The sequence below is a fragment of the Triticum aestivum genome, chromosome 3A (genome assembly GCF_018294505.1).
Source record: "Triticum aestivum cultivar Chinese Spring chromosome 3A, IWGSC CS RefSeq v2.1, whole genome shotgun sequence".
Classification (NCBI taxonomy): domain Eukaryota; kingdom Viridiplantae; phylum Streptophyta; class Magnoliopsida; order Poales; family Poaceae; genus Triticum; species Triticum aestivum.
The window spans coordinates 549,938,644-549,948,767 of record NC_057800.1 but is presented as its reverse complement, the minus strand read 5'-3'; the positions used below and the strand labels follow the sequence as shown (position 1 = coordinate 549,948,767).

The 10,124-nt window shown below is 43.8% G+C and overlaps 3 long non-coding RNA genes across 3 annotated transcripts; all 3 read right to left on the bottom strand.

Moving 5' to 3' along the window:
- Positions 1 to 3,303: 3,303 nt before the first annotated feature.
- On the bottom strand, positions 3,304 to 4,151 carry LOC123062158 (uncharacterized). The gene is made up of 4 exons (XR_006429557.1): positions 4,118 to 4,151; positions 3,812 to 3,904; positions 3,610 to 3,670; positions 3,304 to 3,510 (listed from the first exon to the last, which is right to left on the bottom strand). It is a non-coding gene; the product is annotated as an uncharacterized lncRNA (long non-coding RNA).
- Positions 4,152 to 6,181: 2,030 nt separating this feature from the next.
- LOC123062157 (uncharacterized) lies at positions 6,182 to 7,029 on the bottom strand. Its single transcript, XR_006429556.1, has 4 exons — positions 6,996 to 7,029; positions 6,690 to 6,782; positions 6,488 to 6,548; positions 6,182 to 6,388 (listed from the first exon to the last, which is right to left on the bottom strand). It is a non-coding gene; the product is annotated as an uncharacterized lncRNA (long non-coding RNA).
- A 2,035-nt stretch (positions 7,030 to 9,064) lies between these two features.
- LOC123062156 (uncharacterized) lies at positions 9,065 to 9,912 on the bottom strand. Its single transcript, XR_006429555.1, has 4 exons — positions 9,879 to 9,912; positions 9,573 to 9,665; positions 9,371 to 9,431; positions 9,065 to 9,271 (listed from the first exon to the last, which is right to left on the bottom strand). It is a non-coding gene; the product is annotated as an uncharacterized lncRNA (long non-coding RNA).
- Positions 9,913 to 10,124: the final 212 nt, after the last annotated feature.

Genomic DNA, 10,124 nt, shown 5'->3' with positions numbered 1-10,124 from the left:
ACGTATGGTGGCCGGTAGGGTCCCCGGCCCGATCGAGCCGTCCTACGTGTTGATCCGACATGTCGCAAGCGTGTGATGTTACTGCTCACACAAGATATGGCACCCTGCCATCTCGCTGTCACGCGACTACACGAGGGCAGGGACATGCTGCGGTGGAGAAACCGAAGTTTGCACGTTGGATCGAGACATGTGATAGCTAGCCAAGTGTCCGTCGAACTCGACCGATCATTACTGTGAGATTTGACAAAGATCGACTGATGTTCGCGAGGGCATAATCGAAGCTGCCGCAGGTGCTTTATGCTCTTTGGAGAAGCTGTTTTTTTTTTCTTTTACGAAAAAAACTTTCAATCTATTCATCAATATTAGGCTTGTGGTAGTTCTATTTGAACTCTAGAGATTTTTATTACTCGCTTCTTAAGAAGTCACCTTGTACTAGCATTATACCTTTTCTTTTTTTGCGAAAAAGCATTATACGGCACCTAGCTTTGTTTCCAGATTCAAGACTATCCTTCATTTTGGTTGCACCAGACGCTATTTTTTACGGAAATGTTAACGCCCACATGTGTGGGCGTTTGCATCTCGCCCACACGCGTGCATCTGCGTCTGTTCGTGAGCGCACGAATCTTGACATATTTCTAGTGCCACGTATGACTGGCCTGGTGTGTGGGCGTTTAGCCGGTTGCCCATACGGCCGTTTCACCACACAGGAGGGGCTGGTATGTGGGCGTTCAGCAGTTCGCCCACACGCTACTTTGCACGCACACACAAGGGCTAGTGTGTGGGCATTTGGTATCTTACCCACACGTTCTTTTCCTCTCCCACACCCAAGCTGCTAGTTGTCATGTGTTTTTGCACTGCACATGGCAACTGCCCCTAGTGTGCTTTTATAAGCAGGTGGCAACTCTCTTTTTTTACCCGAGTTTGCCATGTATTTTGCAGGGTACACGACAACTGCCTAGTGTGCACGTAAGCAAATGGCAACTCTTTTTTACCGAGTTGCCATATGTTTTTGCATGGTACATGGCAACTGTCCTAACGTGCACGTAAGTAGATGGCAACTCTTCCTTTTTACATGGCAAATGCCCTAGCATGCTTGTGAGCACATGGCAACTCTCTCAACTGCCTAGTGTTAGTATGTGGCAACTCCTAAAGTTATGAAATCATGGCAACTACATTAGATCAGACCATACATGGCAACTGCAGTTGAGCAACCATGACAACTGCAGTTATCTGACATGGCAACCGTAGTTCAGCGACATGGCAATTGCAATTAAACGAACATGGACGAGGGTCTGGACCATGGCAACTGCGGGCGCGCGGTGACCGTCACGCGTGGCGTGCGGGACCAGGAGGTACGAGGCCTGACATACGGGCGTGTGGGCGTTATCAACTTCGCCCATACGCACGCGTATGAGAGGGATCGAGAGAGAAAAAAAAGACGTGTGGGCGCTAATTGTTTTGCCCACACATAGATGTGTGGACTGTTCTTCTTATATACCACACAAAATGTGTGGGCGGACTTCCTAACGCTTACACGTGTGGCACTTATCGGCGTCCATTTTTTATGTTGTTTTCCCGTTATCTGGTGATAGTGGAGCCCGGCCAGGAGGAGTCATGTTGTACGTATGAACGTGTACAGCCGCAGAGTCAGTACGTAAGAGGTCATGTGCTACGTATGCACAAGATTGGTACGTATGGTTTAGATATCATATTGTGGTTCCTAGCAGCAGCTATTAATATATCTTTTCTAAACAGATTGGCCATGTTGGTCGACTGGTCAAAGTCAACAATCACACGAGCAAAATCAACACGAGAGAATCCTGAAATGTTGATTGAGAATTATCAATTATCTGGTCGAGAAATCGCCAAAATACAAATCAATCGATCAGAAAGAAATAAACAAATGGAATCAAACTCGTGCATTCGGTCCGAAACCGCCGGCAACCAGCGGGCAGCGGCTGCTCGATCGTCTAAACCTCACGCCGGCTGATGGAATCAAACTGTCGTAGGCCGGCCGTCTTCTTTACCTTGAAGCCACCTCCAACTCCAACGTGCATGGTGGTATATCTTGGGCAGTGCCTGGATTAGACAGTACAACTCCTCGAGAATGAGTCGGAGAACTTGTAACATATCTTCTTCTTTTATAAAAATATGATACGCCATTGACGTATTTAAAAAAAAGCCGGAGAAACGAAATAACAGTACGGTCGACGGCTGACCTCATGTGTTCCTGACCTGTCTTTCCTTGCCCGACAAATCTCGTTTGCACCAAGCCACTACCACTAGCTGCAAAGCGTCAACGATGCTGACATTGCATGGAGCAGCAGCTGGCAGGAGCGCCCGAGGCGAGGCAAGGCGTTCCAGAAGTGCAAGGAAAAATAAACTTGTCGTGGCAGCAGCAGTAGTGTAGATTTCTATGGAAGCACACGCACGGGAGAGTCTGTGGCTCGACAGGTGGCCCATTTTTCTCCTTTGTTTTTCCCTATGTGGAGCAGTGACTTGGACGGACGAAGTTACCTGTCGTCGCAAAATTCTTCATGAGCCTAACTTTCCTGGTAGGATCACACTTGCGATCTCTTGTGTGCAAGCAACGAACATGTCAGCCGGTAGAGCTCCACGGGATTATATCGCGAAATTCTTTACGATGTTGCATTGTCTATCTTTTGATCAGACAATCCAACAAGAGAGAGAGAGAGGAACACGACGCGAATATATGGCACGTCCCAGGAACGCGCCCAGTGAGCACAAGTAGCGTACCAAGACGAATTGGAGTTGGACATGTTGTGATGACTTGGCTTATTAGGGATGATAGACTATTTATATCAATAAGGAATTCTTTCTTTTTCGATAGCTCATTCGGACAGAACTCCAAAGTTCGTGTTCAGCTTGAAGTAGTGTCAGGATGGGTGACCGACCGGGAAGTTCCTTCCAGGTGCGCATGAGTGAGGACAAAGTGCGTAGAAAAGACTAGTATTGATCTGTAGGGCCAGTCTAGATCCTGCCAGGAATAACGACCACGGGCGGGTGTGTCCGGAGCGTTACACATGTTCAGTAGGCATACGCTGGGATATGGCTCACTCCACTCCAGGTGCACCTGGCACCATCACCTGACCGTTCTTGGGTCGACAAGCAAACCGAAGGCCGCAGGATGGGGGTTAACTGCCCGGGCTGCTAACAAAGCATCTGTGCGCTTAATTTGTGGAAATTAGAGGACGGGAACAGGCAAGCATTTCGGTGGCCATGCAATGGCATGGGGCATCATCATCAGCTTATGCCGAGAATCTCATAAGCGGACTGAGGTTGTAAGGAAAGGGGAGAAGGGATCTTCCAAATAGATTAGCATCAGTTACGACTAATTTGCACAGGTGATGTGCTGTCAGCGGAATATGTCAGCTCTGCACCTACATCTCGACCAACTGAATGTTACAGGAAACGGAAATGCTTTCAGAACCATGCTTCGACCAAAGACTGCAAGGCTGAAGAACCTTTAAGAGGCAAATGTTCATTGACCTATGCAAATTGTAAACAACAAAGATGTCAGTTGTCACACACACACACGCACAAGAAAGAAACAAACAAAGAGGCCACACTATACAAAGAAGCACTTACCAGAAGCTGAGTCACACTTATCTGCAGATCTCAATGCCCTGTTCATGTTATCTAAATAACCCTGCCCACAAAGGAAATTCTCAATGCGACTAATAGCAGTTCTCAACCGAATGGCCCAAAGATCTACTATAATGATTATGTCAACTGAAAACATGAACCGAGTGATTGGAGTATGATGCCATCCTTGATTTGGTGGGCGTACCTGGAGTATGCAAACTGCAGCAAATTTATCTGTCATTGTTTTGGTCTCAACTGGATCATTTAGTTTCAGAGGATTTAAAAGGGCTTCTACGCACTGGAGAAACAGCATCATTTGAACCAAAAAGCAAGGTCGGTCAGAAAACTTCACAACCAAATACTTGTAAAAGAGACATGACAGTCATTTCCCCACAAAACAGCCCAATAGCAGTCTTAAAAACTAAAATGTATCCGATGGCCAAAACAGTACTGCAGTCCACACCTTATCCTATTTGAATAAGAAGGCACACAGAGGAAAAAGAGCTATCACCTTTGAGGTAAAATTTTCATCCCAATATGTGTAGTTTTGTGGCCTACCGGAGTGCATGAAACTGAGTATTACTAATACTCCCTCTGTAAAGAAATATAATAGCTTTTAGTTCATAGTGCTCTAAACGCTTTTTATATTTCTTTACGAAAGGAATACTAATTTGTGTTCCCTGACTTGCTATGGTCACCGTGTCAGCCTTAGAATCACACAAGTATTAATTGGAGAGCCGTTGATGCGGATGGACGCCTGATATATTATGCTCCGGGCCATTGGCTCCAGTCCCTTCCTTTCTCCAGCATACTACTATTGCTTACAACACAGACCAAATTGGTCCTGATTTGTTAAGAAACTCCACTAGTAAAGCATATATCTTTCTTTAGCATACATGTACACTCCAAGCATATTTTGAGTGGAATCAGTTCAAACACACGTTATGTATTGGTTGATGAATTAACACTTAATGGAATGACAGCATCATCCATATATTGTTTACGTTTCATTTATATATATATATATATATATATATATATATATATATATATATATATGGAATGTGATAACTGTCAATCATGTGGCAGATTGCAAAAAGTACCACACCTCCCGAACGAACCCCCTCCTTCGATCCGATTTTCTCCTCCCCACACACGAGGTTGCGTGCTCTCCCCGGTTTTCTAGGTCGCTGCACCCGAACTATCTGCAGTTTAAAAAAAAAGAAAAACACAGGCCTTACAAGAGGATTGAAACCACAACCTACCATACTAAATGTAACAACAACAACCAGCTGATCTAGCTCCCTTTGCTGATTCTACAAGAGTTACATGGAAATTGTATCTTCCTGAGACGAGATTGAAAAAAAAGACAACGGTCGATAACTGAAAATCCAAACCAGTGGCCTCACTTGTCCAGGTTTCAGGACTTTACGCCCTAGTTCCATCATTTTTTCTGCACGTTTCACGCCGGTTCACATGGTTCACAAACCCGATCATCCTCTTCCCTCCTTTTCAGATGCAAATTACCACAATATTTTCACCTAAGTTATCAACTATGTTGGTCGTATATTACCATGTTATTTACATAGAAGTTAATGAGGGGTATTTTTCAACAACCTTTTCACCCTTGGTTAAATTTAACACGGTGTCTTATGTAAGTTATTAGGTATGTGGTTCGTATATTATCGTGCTATTTTCACATAAGTAACCAGGGTATGTTTTTTTTAATATTTTCCCCTTTGATCAAATTTACCATGGTGTTTGTAAGTAACTTATCGGGTATGCGGCTCATGTATTACCTAATAACTTATGAGCCTAACTTTCCTGGTAGGATCACACTTGCGATCTCTTGTGTGCAAGCAACGAACATGTCAGCCGGTAGAGCTCCACGGGATTATATCGCGAAATTCTTTACGATGTTGCATTGTCTATCTTTTGATCAGACAATCCAACAAGAGAGAGAGAGAGGAACACGACGCGAATATATGGCACGTCCCAGGAACGCGCCCAGTGAGCACAAGTAGCGTACCAAGACGAATTGGAGTTGGACATGTTGTGATGACTTGGCTTATTAGGGATGATAGACTATTCATATCAATAAGGAATTCTTTCTTTTTCGATAGCTCATTCGGACAGAACTCCAAAGTTCGTGTTCAGCTTGAAGTAGTGTCAGGATGGGTGACCGACCGGGAAGTTCCTTCCAGGTGCGCATGAGTGAGGACAAAGTGCGTAGAAAAGACTAGTATTGATCTGTAGGGCCAGTCTAGATCCTGCCAGGAATAACGACCACGGGCGGGTGTGTCCGGAGCGTTACACATGTTCAGTAGGCATACGCTGGGATATGGCTCACTCCACTCCAGGTGCACCTGGCACCATCACCTGACCGTTCTTGGGTCGACAAGCAAACCGAAGGCCGCAGGATGGGGGTTAACTGCCCGGGCTGCTAACAAAGCATCTGTGCGCTTAATTTGTGGAAATTAGAGGACGGGAACAGGCAAGCATTTCGGTGGCCATGCAATGGCATGGGGCATCATCATCAGCTTATGCCGAGAATCTCATAAGCGGACTGAGGTTGTAAGGAAAGGGGAGAAGGGATCTTCCAAATAGATTAGCATCAGTTACGACTAATTTGCACAGGTGATGTGCTGTCAGCGGAATATGTCAGCTCTGCACCTACATCTCGACCAACTGAATGTTACAGGAAACGGAAATGCTTTCAGAACCATGCTTCGACCAAAGACTGCAAGGCTGAAGAACCTTTAAGAGGCAAATGTTCATTGACCTATGCAAATTGTAAACAACAAAGATGTCAGTTGTCACACACACACACGCACAAGAAAGAAACAAACAAAGAGGCCACACTATACAAAGAAGCACTTACCAGAAGCTGAGTCACACTTATCTGCAGATCTCAATGCCCTGTTCATGTTATCTAAATAACCCTGCCCACAAAGGAAATTCTCAATGCGACTAATAGCAGTTCTCAACCGAATGGCCCAAAGATCTACTATAATGATTATGTCAACTGAAAACATGAACCGAGTGATTGGAGTATGATGCCATCCTTGATTTGGTGGGCGTACCTGGAGTATGCAAACTGCAGCAAATTTATCTGTCATTGTTTTGGTCTCAACTGGATCATTTAGTTTCAGAGGATTTAAAAGGGCTTCTACGCACTGGAGAAACAGCATCATTTGAACCAAAAAGCAAGGTCGGTCAGAAAACTTCACAACCAAATACTTGTAAAAGAGACATGACAGTCATTTCCCCACAAAACAGCCCAATAGCAGTCTTAAAAACTAAAATGTATCCGATGGCCAAAACAGTACTGCAGTCCACACCTTATCCTATTTGAATAAGAAGGCACACAGAGGAAAAAGAGCTATCACCTTTGAGGTAAAATTTTCATCCCAATATGTGTAGTTTTGTGGCCTACCGGAGTGCATGAAACTGAGTATTACTAATACTCCCTCTGTAAAGAAATATAATAGCTTTTAGTTCATAGTGCTCTAAACGCTTTTTATATTTCTTTACGAAAGGAATACTAATTTGTGTTCCCTGACTTGCTATGGTCACCGTGTCAGCCTTAGAATCACACAAGTATTAATTGGAGAGCCGTTGATGCGGATGGACGCCTGATATATTATGCTCCGGGCCATTGGCTCCAGTCCCTTCCTTTCTCCAGCATACTACTATTGCTTACAACACAGACCAAATTGGTCCTGATTTGTTAAGAAACTCCACTAGTAAAGCATATATCTTTCTTTAGCATACATGTACACTCCAAGCATATTTTGAGTGGAATCAGTTCAAACACACGTTATGTATTGGTTGATGAATTAACACTTAATGGAATGACAGCATCATCCATATATTGTTTACGTTTCATTTATATATATATATATATATATATATATATATATATATATATATATATATATATGGAATGTGATAACTGTCAATCATGTGGCAGATTGCAAAAAGTACCACACCTCCCGAACGAACCCCCTCCTTCGATCCGATTTTCTCCTCCCCACACACGAGGTTGCGTGCTCTCCCCGGTTTTCTAGGTCGCTGCACCCGAACTATCTGCAGTTTAAAAAAAAAGAAAAACACAGGCCTTACAAGAGGATTGAAACCACAACCTACCATACTAAATGTAACAACAACAACCAGCTGATCTAGCTCCCTTTGCTGATTCTACAAGAGTTACATGGAAATTGTATCTTCCTGAGACGAGATTGAAAAAAAAGACAACGGTCGATAACTGAAAATCCAAACCAGTGGCCTCACTTGTCCAGGTTTCAGGACTTTACGCCCTAGTTCCATCATTTTTTCTGCACGTTTCACGCCGGTTCACATGGTTCACAAACCCGATCATCCTCTTCCCTCCTTTCAGATGCAAATTACCACAATATTTTCACCTAAGTTATCAACTATGTTGGTCGTATATTACCATGTTATTTACATAGAAGTTAATGAGGGGTATTTTTCAACAACCTTTTCACCCTTGGTTAAATTTAACACGGTGTCTTATGTAAGTTATTAGGTATGTGGTTCGTATATTATCGTGCTATTTTCACATAAGTAACCAGGGTATGTTTTTTTTAATATTTTCCCCTTTGATCAAATTTACCATGGTGTTTGTAAGTAACTTATCGGGTATGCGGCTCATGTATTACCTAATAACTTATGAGCCTAACTTTCCTGGTAGGATCACACTTGCGATCTCTTGTGTGCAAGCAACGAACATGTCAGCCGGTAGAGCTCCACGGGATTATATCGCGAAATTCTTTACGATGTTGCATTGTCTATCTTTTGATCAGACAATCCAACAAGAGAGAGAGAGAGGAACACGACGCGAATATATGGCACGTCCCAGGAACGCGCCCAGTGAGCACAAGTAGCGTACCAAGACGAATTGGAGTTGGACATGTTGTGATGACTTGGCTTATTAGGGATGATAGACTATTCATATCAATAAGGAATTCTTTCTTTTTCGATAGCTCATTCGGACAGAACTCCAAAGTTCGTGTTCAGCTTGAAGTAGTGTCAGGATGGGTGACCGACCGGGAAGTTCCTTCCAGGTGCGCATGAGTGAGGACAAAGTGCGTAGAAAAGACTAGTATTGATCTGTAGGGCCAGTCTAGATCCTGCCAGGAATAACGACCACGGGCGGGTGTGTCCGGAGCGTTACACATGTTCAGTAGGCATACGCTGGGATATGGCTCACTCCACTCCAGGTGCACCTGGCACCATCACCTGACCGTTCTTGGGTCGACAAGCAAACCGAAGGCCGCAGGATGGGGGTTAACTGCCCGGGCTGCTAACAAAGCATCTGTGCGCTTAATTTGTGGAAATTAGAGGACGGGAACAGGCAAGCATTTCGGTGGCCATGCAATGGCATGGGGCATCATCATCAGCTTATGCCGAGAATCTCATAAGCGGACTGAGGTTGTAAGGAAAGGGGAGAAGGGATCTTCCAAATAGATTAGCATCAGTTACGACTAATTTGCACAGGTGATGTGCTGTCAGCGGAATATGTCAGCTCTGCACCTACATCTCGACCAACTGAATGTTACAGGAAACGGAAATGCTTTCAGAACCATGCTTCGACCAAAGACTGCAAGGCTGAAGAACCTTTAAGAGGCAAATGTTCATTGACCTATGCAAATTGTAAACAACAAAGATGTCAGTTGTCACACACACACACGCACAAGAAAGAAACAAACAAAGAGGCCACACTATACAAAGAAGCACTTACCAGAAGCTGAGTCACACTTATCTGCAGATCTCAATGCCCTGTTCATGTTATCTAAATAACCCTGCCCACAAAGGAAATTCTCAATGCGACTAATAGCAGTTCTCAACCGAATGGCCCAAAGATCTACTATAATGATTATGTCAACTGAAAACATGAACCGAGTGATTGGAGTATGATGCCATCCTTGATTTGGTGGGCGTACCTGGAGTATGCAAACTGCAGCAAATTTATCTGTCATTGTTTTGGTCTCAACTGGATCATTTAGTTTCAGAGGATTTAAAAGGGCTTCTACGCACTGGAGAAACAGCATCATTTGAACCAAAAAGCAAGGTCGGTCAGAAAACTTCACAACCAAATACTTGTAAAAGAGACATGACAGTCATTTCCCCACAAAACAGCCCAATAGCAGTCTTAAAAACTAAAATGTATCCGATGGCCAAAACAGTACTGCAGTCCACACCTTATCCTATTTGAATAAGAAGGCACACAGAGGAAAAAGAGCTATCACCTTTGAGGTAAAATTTTCATCCCAATATGTGTAGTTTTGTGGCCTACCGGAGTGCATGAAACTGAGTATTACTAATACTCCCTCTGTAAAGAAATATAATAGCTTTTAGTTCATAGTGCTCTAAACGCTTTTTATATTTCTTTACGAAAGGAATACTAATTTGTGTTCCCTGACTTGCTATGGTCACCGTGTCAGCCTTAGAATCACACAAGTATTAATTGGAGAGCCGTTGATGCGGATGGACGC